The following is a 16,545-nucleotide window of genomic DNA, read 5'->3' as shown; positions in this document are numbered from 1 at the left end:
TGCGCACATGCACACATTTTAAAGCAGACATTAATAAGCATTCCAAGAGAATTTACAGCACACAGCAAAATGTAAACACTGTCAGTTTCTGCAGAATATTGTACTTGGATATCAGTCGTTACTGATCACAGTATCGCTCTGCTAACAATGACCGTCTGAACTTGGTCAATAAGGGTATTCGTGTTTTTACTTGGCTAGGCTTGTAAAGGCCCCAGGGCCATTAGCCTAGTAACCTCCTATGAACCTATGAACCTATCATATATCAGGAAAGCTAATGTAAGTGTACCAAAGTGAAAAAAAAGAGATGCATTATCATTAATATGATACAAGAGTAAGGAGAATATGCATGCAAATGATGTCATAGATCATTGTTGTTGTAGGCAGGTCTCATTGAAATGTGGGTGAGGTAGATTGTTGTAGAAAACATTACTAAAGTGGGGTGGAACAGTGACATAGCCACAGTTTGAGAAAGTATGTATGCATGTACTTTTTTAAAAGAAGAAGAATTTTCAATGTGTCTGACAGAAAGAGGAATCAGGTTGCAAAGTATGACCACATTATGGGAATAATAACATAAATAGCAATGAATGTTAAAGGAATAAAAAGTATGCATTACAATAATTAAGAATAGCCATAGGATTAAAGGGTTGCTTAAGGTAATACAGCTGCATTAGACATCATGAAATGAACGGCTGTGTCATAAAGTACAAATTCACCATGATGTCAGTAAGCGACGGACGGTAGTAATTTTAACTGGATATACTAGTTTGAGCAGGTGCTGTTTACACTGAGAGGCACCAACCACTGGGTGTGACTACACATATCTTTTTTACAATAAGTAAGACATTTCATTACTTATTCCTTCCACGCTGTGACAAACCAAGGAAAACAGTGATAAAGGAACAGAGGTACGTACACTGATAAATCGCCATGAATTGTATTATGTAAAATGTAATGAAAGTACAGATTTCCTGAGATAACATGTCAAAGGTTGAGATGGTGAGAAACAACAGGTAAGAAGTTCATGTATATCAGCTGAATCAAAGATGCATTCTTACCCACACAGCTGAAGATAGAGTGTTTTAAATATTGTTGTTCTTTTGCATTTTGTAATGTGTGGTAAATTCTGGAAATTAAGCAATGTAGTACATTATAACTTACAGTTTCAGGGAAAGATATCATTTCATTAAATTTCTATAAACAACTCATTATGTAGGAGCTCAGTATGTTTGGGGTATTAACTTGAACTGTGGTACTTTTAATCTGGAATAAAACTAACATTACATAAGAGTATATGCAACTCCAGTTTACTTCTGAATGGAGTTTAAACATTTATAGACATGTTTTTCTCAGCACTGAAGACAGAAAGAGAATAGCTGTGGTAACAAGAGCAGAAGTGGTGATTAGCAGGTGGAAAAATTAAGAATAATGTGAGGAAATATTTGTTGATGGAAAAAGTGGTAAATCCTTGGAATATGCTAAGTGAGGTAGTGGATAATATTGGTCTGAATGCGTGCATTAAATTACAATGGGGCAGGCAGAGTACAGAGACAAGACAGCAGCTGTCTGATGAGCTTACTTCATTTCAGCCTTTTACAGATTGAAATATTACTGTGATCAAATAATGAAATGATCTGCATATTCAAATACATAAAACTATCAATAAGTCCAAAGCATACAATACACAAAGTTTTATATTATCATCAGACTAAAAGAGTGATGCTTATGTTTTGGTTGTATCCACTGTGACTTTGTAAGGCTTAAGGAACCACTTTTCCTGAAACTTTGAAGGATTCCTGTCCATCTCATGTATACACAACAGATACACACTCTGTACTGACTCAGTATCAGGTGATCTTGTTGATATTGCAGACGCAGTTTCCGCTCCTGACAATGGCGGCAGGTGGCTGTGTGACTTTGAAGTGGTGCTGCATTTGTCTGATTTTTAATTCTTTTTGCATTTTTGAGGATGTTCTCATGAAGCTGACCTGGTTCCTGGCTGCTTCTGTTGTTCTGCTTTTTTTGCCTATTAAGGATTTTGTTGATGAACTTTTGGGGTGCCTGTTATATTAAACGTAAAACAGGAACCAACCAGCTGTTCACGAAGAACTAGGAGCCTCAAAAACTTAACGTATACTCAGTTTATTACAACAGAACATGTTTTCATCACCCTAAAATGAGTAACTTCATCAGAATTGAAGGCAGAACAATGTTAAGACATTTAAAAAGTGTGATTAAAAGTTCTAGCCAATCGCTATATCCTAATAATTAGGAAAACTGCAATATTTAAAGCTACAGCTATATAAATATTGCAGTTTTCCTAATTATTATTATTATCTGATGAAGCTTGTAATTGTACAAGTGAAAGTGCTTAACTTATTTTGGAGTTTGGATTCATTAAATGCTTTTATTTTTAAATATGTTTATTGCTCGAGCCCCTATTTTCGTTCTGAAAACGGTTTATTTTGCTGCTTGTTGTCGTTGGTTTAATTGGAGCAGTTGTGTGGTTTTCCCAAGTCACAGAGGTCTTTCAGCGTTTCAGAGGATTTTGCCTGTTGAGTTACTTGTTGTCCCATTATTCGCTTTGCTGGTTTCTACTCGCTGGTATATATTTTTTAAGCTGTGGTGTTATGGTTTTGTAACTATTCTCACATGTCACTGACGTGTGTATGGGTGTGAGTATTGAACTTACTTTCATGCATTCCATTCAGGCCACTGACAGTCATACATATACGCCTACACCTGTGTGTTACCTTTGACATGGCATATGTGTGTCACATATATGAACTCCATTGCATGTTTGGTTGGGTTAGATTATATAGACCTACTTGTATATTTAGCAGCTATTTCGCTGCTTTGCTGCAGTACTACTGTTTGCCACTACTCTTGGTTGTTTGCCTTTCACATGCATGGTCAGAGGTTTGGTTCTGTGCTCTGCTGGTGCTGTCTAGCATTGTTAGATCTGCATTTGCTCATTTCTGGTGTTGATTGCCTTAGACTTGCACTGCTGACACACTATCTGGATATGTGTTTATTCATCACGTTAGTACTGTGATCATTATTTATAACATACAACACACGTCTACCATTGGACAGCCACATCCAGGTACGACTGACACACATTTCAACATGTTGTAACATGATAGTGCATAGGTAAATAGGTTTTTTCTACATTTCACCATGGCAGGTATGCATCCCCACCCTGTTTGATAATGTTTTCAATTGCCTGTGTTATGCAGTGTGCCATCTGTATAACTTGCCTGTCTTTACTGTTTTATTTCTAACCCTGTCTGTCATGTGCTGTGATATTTATTATAAGGGTGTACCTGCTGTGGTGGCTTTCTCCTCCTCTTTCCATATCTTTACCTTTCGTTCTACTCTTAAAAAAAGGAGTCTATTCCTGTAAAAAAAAAAAAAAAAATATATATATATATATATATATATATATATATATATATAAATATATCCATGCCCCTCTGACATTACCTCAGATTTTTCTATTCAAACATCCCTGTTATGTGTCCCTCTTCTTCACCCATACCCCACGTCTGCTTTTCTATTTTCCACTTTCCTTGGGTGTGTGCATTACCTGTGTGCCCCACACAAGTCCGCACTGATTGTTAGAGTTAGCTACAGTGATGTAGCTGTGATTGCCCTGCACCTTTATTAATTTTTTTATTACAAATTTTACAGATACCATCAGTATCCATAAGTGCAAACAAGCATATTTTATTAGTACATGACTTACAGAGACATCTGTAGTTGTCTCTAGCATTACTGAAAAGATTGGGTTCCAGACCAGTTATTTCACACTAAGAAGGTTTGTGTTCTACACTTTTGTGGGAGTAGTCTACTGAACTGTTGCTTTAAACTGTTTTTTTGCTGTTGCGACTGGGATTTTCTGCGCTTTGAATTTCTAGGACTTCTGCATTCTATCATAGGCTAGATTCAGACTTGCTGAATCTAGACTGGTACCACTTAAGCACTAAAACCAGCTCTTCACTGAGATACTGAAAGATCTGAGGCATCTGTTGCTTCCAACTAGCTATAATTGCCTGTTTTTGCTCTGATATTGCAATTTTAGTTTGTATTTCCATTCTAATGTCTGTTTGAATTGTCTGAACTGTTTTGGTCACATTTTACTGTATACTGCACTAGTTCAGCTGTAGCACAGCCCAGATCCAGGTTTGCTGTTCCTGGGTTTGCTTTGTAATTTCTGAGTATCAAATTCAAGCCATTTTTTAGAGAAGGCCCTCCTGCAATCTTATGGAAGAAGAGTGTTGTCTGGGTCCCATCTAATTGAGGGTGACTGAACTAGAGATCAGACTCAGTGTCCTTATTGGCTAGTTTCAGTTAAAAGTGTTATTTCTTGTTTTATTTAAGCCCCACATTTGCATGGGTTTATGCTTGTTTGTGTGTAGCTCACCATCGTGCACTGCCACATAGTGGTTGTTACCATTGTTGGTTATAGACACAAACGTTTTGTTTGTTCATTTTTTCCTTAGCATTTTGCTTATGATCCTCCAGAGGTTTTTTTGCAGCCCTGCTCTACTGTCAAGTGAGACACTAAGCCTAGCCTCTAAAGCACCAACACTCCTCTCACCCACTAGCCATTCCTAAGTATGACCTATTTTCATGACCTCTTCTTGTTTATAATCATATAAATTTCCCTAACGCTAGGGATGGACAATTTCCCACAGTTTCTCCATCCAGCTTGGTCAACATGGGCATCCTGAGGCAGTGTAGCAACTGCTTCATGTTCACCAACAGCCCTCTACTCCTAGTCCACACAAACTCAACATGTGAGAGATGCAACTATATTAAGAACCTTGAATCCATGCTCTCTCACACACCAGTTAGTACGTATGACAATAAGCAGGTTGTCAGCACCTACACCTTATTTCCTACTCCACCCAAATTCACATCACACATACCGACATATGCAGAGGTCCTCATCAGAAACATACCTAAACACCAGACCCCCTCCATGAATTAGGACACCACTCTGCCTATTTGTATCTACTTGAAGCTATCAAGATGCATGCAAACACCATGGTTTTGGGTGACTTTAATTACCCATTCAATGACTGGATAAATTACTCATGCTGAAACTCATTTTCCCAAACATTTCCTCAACTTTGTTAACTCTAATGCCCAGGACCAGCTGGTTGCCACCCCCAGAAGGGGCACCAACATTCTGGATCTTGTGCTTACCAATATAGGGGACCCCGCTGTACCAACCCCACTGTGAGGTCTTCTCTGGTGAGATCTGACCACAAATCAGTCTCATTTGAAGTGACTGTCACACCTGACCCCTCAACTAGCAGCAACTAGACTAAAAAACTTCTCCAAAGTGATTATAACCTCTTACAGGATAGTATAAATAGCTGCACTGCACCTCCCCCTCAGGCGGAACTGGTAACTATGCTGAGCTCTACACCAATGCCCTGTACAAGCACTTGTATAACTGCATTGACTTGGCCATACCTGATAGGACCAAAACAAGCTGTTTAAGAATGAGCAAATCTGCCTGGTGGACAACTGCCATTAACAGGCTTTACAATAAGAGGAAGAAAGTGGGGTGTCGAAGAGTAAAAGGCCCTAACCTGGAAACACCACCTCCTCAGCTTAAACAAGCAAATAAGACTTTTTGTGAAGTCCTGCAAAGCAAACTACGAATCCAGATTAGCTTCCTCAACTAAGGACAACCATAAGGTGTTCTTTACTTACGTTTGTAACCTAAAAAGAAAGAACCAGATTTGCACCGAATTGGTAGTTAATGATACCACATATATTATGCCTATGGACATAGCTAACCTGTTAGCCAACAGGTTTTATAAAAACTTCACTCCCCTGTCCCTGCCGCATGTACCCCATGACATCCCTACCACCTGTCCCCTACCTTGTATCTCTAAAGAACAGATCATAACTGCCCTCTCTAAGGCCAAAAACACAGCATCTATGGGACCTGATAACATCCCAGGCTACATCCTACATGGGCTCCAACAAGAATTAGTAACACCATTGGGTACTCTTTTCAATCATATTCTAAGCACTGGCTTCATCCCGGCTGAATGGAAAACAGCCCCCATTATCTCCTTGAACAAAGATGGTGCTTCTGCTGGCATCTATATTAGTTCACCAAAAGTTTATTTCAGCAAACACCTAAACATCGACCCCTATTCAGCAAAAATTAATACCATGAGTTACTGAATTTACCAAGGACAAGGAAATACTTGCCCTGCAGCACAATGGACCAACACCTCACTAAATCGAATCCACCCAAGTGGAGGGCGCTCCACCCCCACACCCCCCTAACTATAACTACCAATAGGTTGGCATAGATGGGAGCACATGCTGCTCCCATAGCTATGCCCCTGGTTTGCCTGAAATATTCCCCTTCAAAAAAGATGCAATTATGGTCCAAGACCAAAGACATCATATCTGAAAGAAGACATGTGGTGTCCCACTGGATGTCTGCATATTTCCTAATACTACAAGTAAATGCCTCTAATCCCTCCTCCTTAGGTATACAGGAGAACAAATCTATGACATCTATGGTCACAAACTGAATATCATTTTTGGATAAATATACAGGATAATTTTTTAGGAATTCCCAAGAATCTTTAACTATGTGTGGTATTTTTCCATATACATGTTTAAGATATGTATCAATCACTAAACCCATAGGAAATGTCTTAGATCTACTCCCTGATATTATCGGTCTAAAAGGGGGTCATCCAATCCTTTATGTATCTTCGGGATGCCCACTATGCAAGGGCGCCCACAGGCAGGTGCAAGGGGGTGCATTTGCACCCCCCTGGAACGGGCTGACATTTTTCATTTTCTACCGAATACCAGAACGCCGCACATGCGCGGACACACTCAGACCAATCAGGAGAGAGGTAAGTTGAGTTCACAGCTCCTGCAGGAAGCGTTAAATCGAGCACTGGTTTTGCTGCTGCAGGGAAGCGTTAAATCGAGCGCGGATTTTGCTGCTTCGAGACAATGGAGTTGGACAGGTAAGGGAGGTGTGTGTGTGTGTGTGTGTGTGTGTGTGTGTGTGTGTGTGTGTGTGTGTGTGTGTGTGTGTGTGTCTATAATTAATTAAAGCAGTGATTTATCCAAATTCACATGCCAGGAGTAACTAGGTCACTGCAGAGTCGGTATAAAACTGGTCTAGTCTCTAACATTTCAAAAAAGAATAGATAACAAAACTCTGAAAACTCCATTCTTAAGAAAATAAATGCTTTCAAGTCATGGAATGTCTAAACTTCTTTAGTCTTTGAGAAAAGTTTCTTATAGCATGTTCAGGTGACTCATCTACTTCTACATCTAAAGTGAAATGTGTTTTCTTTTTCATACTATTCTCAATCATTCTGGAAAAGATGCAGTAAGTAATACATGCTGAAGGATGCCAGTTCATATTTGACATTTGCCAACTCTTCTTTCTTGGTTTTTTATAAAATATATTAAATATGTCACTCTTTTATGGTGCTTTTCTCCAGGTTTTCACTATAGCTATTCACTGACCAGTCAGATAATCCAGTCAAGAACAAATGAATAAATGAACAGGTATACATGTGTGGGGTAGTGATGCCTTTCCGGGCCTACTTCGGTGTTCTCTTCATTCTTACTTCTAAGTGGTATTGCCCACACAAGTTTCTAACGTTCACAAAATCACTGTTCTTTTTGCCAGAGAATTCTGTTCCATCCTTGGAAGTGGTAAACAATAACCTCCCATTAAGCAGCATGACACTGACTTAATACCCACTTGCGATATAATGTGATGCAATGCAGATCCTGTCAAAAGTGCATGTCCATCAACACTGATTTCAAAATGGTGGAGCCTCCATCCCCCCTAAGCTGCTGAAGGCATAAACAAATTATGTTAAGTAAGGAAGTACAAGGAGCATAGCCCCTGGACCCCTGCATAAGTGGGGTATTTATTTTCCTGTTGAAATGTATTAATTTACATGTCATTTTAAACAGGGTGTTACAATTGAAATGATGTTTGAAATATTTGCTATGTGATCAGTAACCCTAAAACTCTTGGGGGATATCTCTTCAGTTTGACTCAAAAGTTCAGGAAACCATTACTTAATTAACTGAATAAAATAAACTACTTTATTTATTTATTTAACATTTGTTTACTGGGATCTGACTGGGCAAAATCCATTTTCGGTGGAGGCCCAGGGAGAAACGCTCCAAAGGCAATTAACAAATTACTACACTGATTACAGTGTGTGTGTCTATGTAATCTGGGATATGCTTTTTTCACCAGCGTAAAGTTATGGCTTCTCCGTTGTCATTATATACACACATGCCTCACTCCCTAACTTTAAAAAATATATACATATATATATGTCGCTCCCAACAGCAAACAATCATTGCAGAAACTCCTTATTGCACTTCTAAAGCTTTTTTTTTTTTGTTTGTTGGGGCTTCAGCCCCATAGTGACTAACAAAGGAGTGGTACTACCTACAGCCTTCAACTTATATGTAAAACTCCATGTTCCGCTACTACAGAACAGGAGTAATTCTCAGAGATTTCTCACACTCAGACTCTGTATCAGTTCTTCCAAATTCACAGCTGCAGATCTGAAATTAGGAGGATTACAATAGGTCTGTAGAATTTCAGCAGGCACTTATTGTAGTGAATGCATATATAGCAGTTAAATTTGCACCGATTCTAAATTAATTGTAACAAAACCATATATAACAAATGTGTCACATAAAATACACTAATTCAGAAATCAAAGCATTTGGATAGTCAGTGGCATTAATATCAGGTTTGGAAAAAAGTTACCTTTAAGATTTTTGCATAATTTGTATTCTATAATCAGTCTTACATGTCTCCAGTATTGTCTAGACACAATATATTTTCCAGAGAATTCTCCCAAATGACATATTACTTAAACAATAATTAATTTATTAATAAATAACTAATGCTTTTGACATTACCCAAAGTAAACTTTAGGATTACTCTTTGCTATGCTGAATGCCTGTACCAGAAGAAGGATTATTTTTACTCTGAACGATTGCGGTGCTTTATAGCAGTTTATGTCCCTTTGGGATTGGTATTGCTGCAGTAGCCACTCTAATCCTTACACCTCCTCACATTGTGCCTTGAACAAATGCTTTCTATTTCATCTGTAAACCTGCACACCAAGACCTCCTAAAAATATTATCACAGTTTCTCTGCTTGGTGTAGAACTGTTGCTAGTATATAACTATTTTGAGCATTAACTGCTAAACTCCATATAACTCCATATCTATCTATCTATATATATATATATATATATATATATATATATATATATATATATATATATACACACACACACATATATGTAAATTTCACTTTATAATCTCAAAATGCTGAAATCTCGAATTTCAGCATTACGAGACTATAAAGCCGAATTTCAAAATGTGGAAAGTGCATAATCGCTAATCCAAATATCTCAAATTTGTGTTTATGGCTTTACGTTATGTGACGTGCAGTGTTTACTTTAGATGTGGTGCATGGATTTGCATGGAGTGTAAAGTAAGTAGCCGTTTTTTAAGGGTTTTGGGTGGGAGTTTGAGTTAGATTGTTTTTAAGTTGTTTGTGTGGGTTAGGGTAGGTAGGTTAACGTGTGTGTGTGTGTGTGTGTGTGTGTGTGTGTGTGTGTGTGTGTGTGTGTGTGTGTGTGTGTGTAAAATGCCCTTGTTAACACATAGTGTACCTTGGTTGCAGGAGGCAAGGATCTGAATTCCCTACCCACAACAATTTGTAAAAAAACTGCAGATTTTTGCCTAGTGTTTGTTCTGTTCGTCATAAAAATCTGTGGTTTCTGTATCTTCATATTTGCTTGCAAAGGTTGGTAGTACAGTGGTGCACTGGTAGCATTGTTGCCTGACAGCTTTAGGTTCTCTGGCTTGATTCTTAGCTGGGGTGCCTTCTGTGTGGAGTCTGAATGTTCCTATCCCTTACAAAGATGTGTTTCTCCCTGCTCTGCTTAAATTTGGCTTTGTTTTGTTCCAAGTCAGACTAATTTCCTGGTTAACAAATGTTTAAAAATAACAGGCATTTGAATGTCAGACTTCATATTCTTCAGAAAGTACATGGTAAAACAAAACATTTTATTCTAGCAATTGTCTAAGTTTATAACATGGATATTTGAAATTTGCCCATATTTTTGGGACTGTATTCCCCCATTATTGGCCTCGTCCAGGTATTTTGTGCTAAGGTTGAGAGCTATGGTGAGAACTGAATTCACTGAATATGTTTGGCAGCTGTAGTCCCACATTATTGGCTTTTTTCAGGTGTGTTTTGCTCAGAGGTTGACAGCTATGGTGAGAACTGAATTCACTAAATAGTAGCCATTTAAGTTTGTCTTCCTTTGTTGCAGCTGATTTGGCATAGTGGTATTTTTCTCTGACTGTTTTGCACAGGGTCCCCTGGGTTCAAGACGTGGCAGTGAAATGTATGGTGGTAACATAGCATTTTATTCTAGCAACTTTCCAACATTATACAAGCAATGTTTAAAATGTGTCCCTGGTTTTTGGCCTTTTGTCCCCCCCATACATTTTGGCTTTTTCCAGATATCTTGTGCTGCAAAGTTCAGAGATACAGCTGAGTGTCGAGTAGATTTTACCAGGAGCTGAGAGCTGCAGGGGAACAAAAGTTTAGTGCTGCTTATGCTAAGTCTGCTTGCATTGTTAATAGCACAACAGGTAGTGTACTTGCTTTTGATGCAGAAGGCTGTGGGTTCTACTCCCACAGTAGGTAGATGCATTGCTGAAACTGTACTGTGTTGTAAAGGGGGTGGATGCTGCAGTCCTTTCTGGCAAAGATACCTAGTAACTATGAACCTGTTATCAGTTTGCTATCCATTCCCTATTGCGGTATTACTAGCTTATCATTTTTTTAATGCATGCAACATAGGCAATTTATTCTTCAAGGGAAACAGGCACTTTATTTGTAGATGAAACAATGACATATAAAGTTGTTTGCTAGCAGGCAACCTCTTTATTAGTTACAGATTTCTTTAATGTGGATTTTACTACTTCAGAGATTGTGCATATTTACTGATACTGGTGGACTATAGAAGGTTGAGTAGACGTTTTATGATGGAAATGTTCTGAGTTGGTCAGTTTTGTCATTGGTGCATGCATTTTGTTTCATTGTTTACTGGAAAAATGTTCAAAACAATAAATTTAAAATGCCCTCTAACAACTGTACTGTATTGTACAAGGAATATAATGTAATACAGTCAGGAAGGTGTATCAAAGAGCATGTGTATGTTTCATGCTCAAGGGGCCTATGATTTTGAAAACAGCCCAGAGTTAATCTTTATCTGCCACTGGCAAAATGTATTTTCTTTGAATGTGGTTTTCAATGCTGTTTCAATGCATGTGAGTTTCAAGGGCAGTGAAGTTTTAATGCTAAGTCTATTTTCATTGTGAGACTGCATTGGTTTGTTTAACATATATCTATTAGGGTTTGTGTGTAAAATGCAAAATAGAACTTTCAAATGAAATCTAAATCATCACAGAAGTAAAGCAGTATGCACATTACAGTGTTTATGGTAAATGGGGCAAAATAACCAAGCATTGGGACGTTGGAATGGCTGCAAGGGGGAGGCTCCATTCGACCATGATTTTGTGAGGGGGGAAGGGTAGCAAACTCAGACAGCCCCAGTTGAACTATACCTCTCAGTTGTCCATATTTTTGCAGAATGAATAGATATTTGCTTCTTATTTTTGGTTTGTTCCTCATAAAATTTGTGGTTTTCTAGCAAATCATTTAGGAATTAAGTCACTAAATGACAGACATTGAGTTTCAGACATCATAACCTTCAGAAAAATGCATGCTAATGCAAGACTGTCTTAAGTTTATACAAGAGCAGTTTTTAGTAGTGTTTGTATGATCCCCCAATATATTTGGCCTTGTCCAGATTTCCTGCATTAAGAGGTTGAGAGGTATGTGCAAATCGCTTTGTAGATTAGGAATATCCAAACCTCTCAATTGTCCCCAATTGTGGCTCAAAATGTTGCTCTCCTCTAATAATCCCTCCTCCAAAATGGCAATTTTGGAAGAAACCATGGAGGGTTTACAATTATAAATAACTGTAATGATCAGAGTTATAGATTACTTTTATTTCAGAAATGCATGTTGATGCTCTTATTTTGTTAGCTGCTCAAGTTAACAGTGTTAATATTAAAAAGGTGTCCCTTTTTTGACAGGTACCCAGCTGTATTGTGTGGCAACTTTATATTTTTGCATCACATTTTTGGTCTGTTTTTCATAAAATTGTGGTTTTCTGGCAAATTAGTGGCAAATCATTAAAGACTGAAGTTAGAAAATAATGGCAGACATTTGGGTTTCAGATTTCATACCCTTTCAGAAAATTCATACTGGTGCAAGACCTACTACTGTTCTGTTATCATTCTAAGTTTATAAGAGCAATATTTAAAAAGTGTCCTTATTTTTGGGCCTGTGTCCCACTTCTAGTTCTATGTATGGCTTTGTCCAGATTTCTTGCTCTGAGGTTGAGAGGTATAAGTGTCAGAGCCATCACAGTCAGCCAGAGACATTTCAAATTGTGACATACTTGTTGCACCCCACCCTCCATTGTAGTGGCTCTGGATGTGTCCAAGGAAGGCAAGGAGCAGTTATGCAGTTAAGTGTGCAGAGTATTCCCCCATCCAAGGTAGACCACAAGTACGACCGTGGCTTTTCATATGTCCTTGATTTTGCAGAATGTTCTGGTTTTCTATCAGATTTTTATACTGTTGATTTATGCTTCTTATTATTCAGGAAATGCATGCTGTCACAGTGCCCTGTTGCTCTGTTTAAGTAGCAATGATTTAATGAACATCAGGTAAGCTTGTCGGAGATTGTAAGATGCAAGTAAGCTTTAGTAAGCATACTGTTAAAGAATTACCAGCATTGAAAGCCTTTTTGTTGTTGCCATGCAGAGAATATTTACATAACTAGATAATGTATAAGCCTTGGGTATTGAAATGCATATGACAGTATTTGTAATAAAAGGACAGGATTACAGTATTTTCAGAAGCTCATTACATTTTATTGGAGACCAGTGTCTTATAGCAGTGTATGTGTGTTAGTACACTTGTAGTTGGGTGGCTTTAATGGTATATGGTAAATAAGCATTGCTACCTTACTTAAAAGCCAAGCCCTGCAACAACTAGGTAAGCTCCACACTGAAGTCAAAACACAATAGCTCTGGTGGGTAAATGTACTCTGTAGTAATCAAAAAAGGCAAATGTTTGAAATAACTACAGCTTATGTGCAAACACAATAGGTAGTGATGAAACAATGCTCTGCTAAAAATGCTTTAATGCTCCACATTGCTGAGCTGCAGATCACAGTTATTATCACTGGCTACCAGGATTTCACCCACTTCAGATCAAGCACGGTGCCATTCAGTGCAACCTTCCCAGAACTAATTCAAGTCTGACCAGAATTATTTGGTGTGTGTGTGTGTATAAGAGGGAGGTAGCATACCCCTCAGCTGTTTAGGTTTTTGCAGAATGTCCAGATTTTTGCCCCATATTCCTCCTAAAAAGGATTGAAGTTTGCTAAATAATGAAAGACATTTCAGTTTTAGATGTCATATCATTTAGAAAAATGCATACGAACACAAATCCTGTTACACTTACAATTTTCTAAGTTTATGAGAGCCATATTTATAATCTGTCCCTATTTATTTTAGGCTTTGTCCAGATTTCTTGCACTAAGGTTGAGGCCTTGAGGGGTGTGGTATGTTTGTGTGTGAGAGAGAGAGAGAGAGAGAAAGTGAAATGCCCAAGTTAGAGTTAGCAGGTGGAATTTATTTTCAAGTGCATTTTCAAGGAACTGTGACTTTTAAGGGAAGTGAAGTTTACTGCTGCTCATGCCAAGTCTATTTACAATGTGCAACTGTTTTGTTTAGCAAATGGTATCTCTATTGTGGTATAAAGTTTTAAAGCTATGTTAGTAGCACCACAAGTAGAATACTTGCATCTTAATGTAGAGGCTTGAGGTTCTATTCTTACAGCATGTACATTTGTATGCTGCAGTCCTGAGGATGTCCTCCTTTGGATGAGATGCCTAATAACTATGAACCTGTTTTTCAGCTTCCCATCCATTTTCTATTGCAATATACCAGCTTACCATTTTTTTAATTTAACATAGGCAATTTATTCTTTGACGGCAGCAGGCACTGAATTTGTAGATGAAACACTGAAATATACAGTTGTTTTCTAGCAACAACATCTTCATTAGTTTCATATATCTTTAATGTGGAATTATTCAGATTACTTTTACTTCGGCAGAGATTGTGTGTATTGACTGATATTGGTGGATTGTAATGAGTGGCCTTTTATGGTTGAAATGTTCTGAATTGGGCAGTTTGTCATTATTGGTTTGTATGTTTTGCTTACTGGAACGTGGGTTTCCCCCGTGCTCTCAGCCTTTCCCACATCCAATCAATGTGCGGACATGGTGATCCGCGCTGGCGACCCCACCCGAAAAAAAAAAAAAAGAAGAAGAAGAAGAAGATGTTTTGCTTACTGGAAAAATGTTCAAAACTATAAATTTAAAACACACTCAAACAAGTGTTGCTGTATGATACAAGGGATATAATTCAATTATATATTATAATTAATACAATCAGGTAAATCAAATAACTTTTGCATGGCCCTAACAGTGTGCAAGGAGCCTATTGCTTGAAAACAGTTCAAAGGTAAATAACCTGCCACTGGCCAGATGCATTTTCTTTGAATGTGGGTTTCAATGCTGTTTCAGTGAATGTGAGTTTCAAAAGTAGAGAAGCTTTAATGTCAAGTCTGTTTTCATTGTAAGACTATTGCTTTGTTTAGGTTTAGTAAGTGTCTATCAGTGTTTGGGCTATAACGTTTGAAATAAAAGTTGTAAATTAAATCCAACTGTCTGTAATCATTGTAGAACTAAAGCATAAAACAGTATGCATACAGAGATTTGAACAGGGTCTACGGCAAATGGGGAGAAATAGCCAAGTAATGGGACACTGGAATGGCTGTGTGGGTGGGGCTTGTGGTGGGTGGACTTGGGAGAGCTGTGTGGGTGGGGCTCTGGGTTTGCACCCCCCTGCAAAAAATCCTGCGGGCTCCCTTGCCACTATGGTGGCTAAAGTGGGATATTCTACGTTGATAAACTTATAGATGTCATCATTGATCCTGTTGTCAATTAAAAATTCCTCTATACATGTCAGTTTTTCTGTAACCGATGTTAATTTCATTAAGTGAAACATTTAAATAATTACCTGAAGACTATAACAAATCATGTATTTTACAAGAGTATAACAACCTGTCGTAGATGACTATACCCCCCCCTTTGTCAGGTTTCATAATTCTAATACTTCTTTCATTCCTTAATTCCTGAAGCACCTTATGTTCTTCCAAAGTCAAATTAGACTTAAAATGAGATCCTGCAAGCTGTTTAACTGATAAATCTGTCGAGTGACCACTTTGTCGTACATAGAAATTGTAGGGTGCATCGGGGGTATAAACGTACTCTTCTTTTTTAATACTTGGGAGGTAATGTCAGTTTTGTTTAATTTAACTGAGGCTTTAGTATCTTTAAACATAATAGCCATGGGTTCTACATAGGCAAGACTGAAAGAAGATTTAATAGACGTATTTATTCCCACCTGTATAGCATTAGAAGAAAGGATGACAAAAATGCGCTATATAGACATTAAAGAGCATGGTGATAGTCACTTTTTCAACTTTGGCATAGTAGATAGTGTGCAGGTTGATCAAAGAGGGGGAGACTTCAAAGGTTTACTCTCATATAAAGAATTATGTTGGCAAATATTTACAGATGCCTCTACCCCACCAGGCTTGAATGATTCATTATCCATCAAGCCACTTTTGGCTTGGAAATGATGTGTGTAACAATTTGTTTCTTCTTTTTCCCCACCATGTTTTTTGCAGTAAGTTAGTGATTTAGAGTGTTAAATAGAAATGCTCATATTCTCTGTGTTTAATGTTTAATATTTTAGTTTATGTTTTAGTTCACATATTAGGTTAATGAAATTGATGTTTGTAGGGAATGTTTAATAATAATTTTAGTAATGATAAACATCAACATAACATTATTATTGTGACCTGCACTGTTTAGTAATGTTGTCTGCCTCAATAAACTGGTCATCTGAGTGTATGGCAGCAGGTCACTATTCCCTCAGTTTTTTCTTTGCATGTGTTCCCTGAGCAGTTATATCTGTGTGGAAATGTAAATCTCAGGACAAGCTGAAATTTCTCCACCAACTCTCCACCTGATAGTTCAAAGCAAATATCATACACCACAATTCCCATAACCATTACTAGGGTACAGGTTGTGACGTCCCCACTCTGGGCCACTAATCAAGGAGCCTGAATCCTCAAATCTGACACTGGATAGGGACATTCACTTGGAATACAAGTACATACACTCAGTATTACCAGATGCAGACCTCTCTGCATCAAGCACAATTTCCCTTAAGAGCACCCAGGAAACATGCTCAGTCCGGGGGC

General features: G+C 38.0%; 1 protein-coding gene across 1 annotated transcript in view; it reads left to right on the top strand.

Moving 5' to 3' along the window:
* The first annotated feature begins 799 nt into the window (after positions 1-799).
* LOC122807821 (three-prime repair exonuclease 1-like) overlaps positions 800-16,545 on the top strand; it is a 115,856-nt gene continuing 100,110 nt past the window's right edge. Inside the window, exon 1 of the mRNA XM_044078910.1 lies at positions 800-908. The gene's annotated coding sequence lies outside the window, so the exon portion shown is untranslated. The remainder of the gene's footprint in view (positions 909-16,545) is intronic.

Source organism: Protopterus annectens, chromosome 7.part1 (genome assembly GCF_019279795.1).
Source record: "Protopterus annectens isolate FY-2018-M chromosome 7.part1, PAN1.0, whole genome shotgun sequence".
In the NCBI taxonomy this organism is placed as follows: Eukaryota; Metazoa; Chordata; order Ceratodontiformes; family Protopteridae; genus Protopterus; species Protopterus annectens.
This window is presented reverse-complemented; position numbering and strand designations above follow the sequence as displayed.